Source organism: Bison bison, unplaced genomic scaffold (genome assembly GCF_000754665.1).
Source record: "Bison bison bison isolate TAMUID 2011002044 unplaced genomic scaffold, Bison_UMD1.0 scf7180017864313, whole genome shotgun sequence".
NCBI lineage: Eukaryota > Metazoa > Chordata > Mammalia > Artiodactyla > Bovidae > Bison > Bison bison.
The window spans coordinates 559,754-560,718 of record NW_011494885.1 but is presented as its reverse complement, the minus strand read 5'-3'; positions in this window follow the sequence as shown (position 1 = coordinate 560,718).

Sequence of the window (965 nt, the reverse complement as noted above, 5' to 3'; positions counted from 1 at the left end):
ATCCCAGAGTCTCTGGCTGACCGCTTTCCTCCCCATGCACTGGCCCTGCTCTCTCCATAAGCGTGATGAGTCCACTCAGACAAAGCTTTGGATGGATGGACGCCTTTCCCAGAGCCTTGGTCCCTTCAGTGGCCACTTTCTCCTGAACCCTATTAGCCTATGGTCCTGCCCCTCTGGACTCAGGGCAGAAATGGCTTCTAAAGGACTTTCCTCAGTGTCCTTACTGGGCCCTCCCCTCCGAAGCAGCCTTGGTGGAGAATGGAGGTGTCCAGCCTCTGCTTGGACCTGGGGATCCTCCTGTCCCGTGTTCTGACTCCAAAGCCTTGACCTCTGTCTACACTCCTCACAAATATGCCTGTTTTGTTTTTCTTTCCTAACCCCGGCTGCCTGCACAACAGAGGGAACTGGCCCCCAGCGTCCACCTCAGGTGAGTGTCTGTTCAGCCCAGGACAGCGGGGAGCCCCGGTCAGGCCCTGCCATGTCTGTTCCTGCCTGCCACCCCCAGGGTCTCTGGCCCTTTGGGGCTTAAGCACAGGGATCCTGACTGGCTAGTCTGCTTTTCCTACGGGTTATCATCCTGGGAGGCTCCCTCGCCCTCACTGGGGCCTGAAATTGCCAGAGGTTCTCTCCCTTGGTGGGGATCTTTCTCCCATGGTTCTCCAGAAGGTAGATGTCCAACTTCTCCTAGGAGAATGGGCTAAGCTTCCTCACATGCTCAGTGGTAACTCCTGTTTCCTCCCAGGACGTGGTCCCTCTGGCAGCTCTGTCTCCCAGGTAAGTACCTTCCTTCCTTGTCTCTCTCCCAGCGTCCCCGCTTCACAGGCTCTGGGCAGGGGGACTGTCCAACCCAGAAGCACTGTGAGACACCCTTCACTCGAGGGTAGTTGAAAGTCGCTTAGTCATGTCCAGTCTTTGTGGCCCCATGGACTGTAGCCTGCCAGGCTCCTCTGTCCATGGATTTCTCC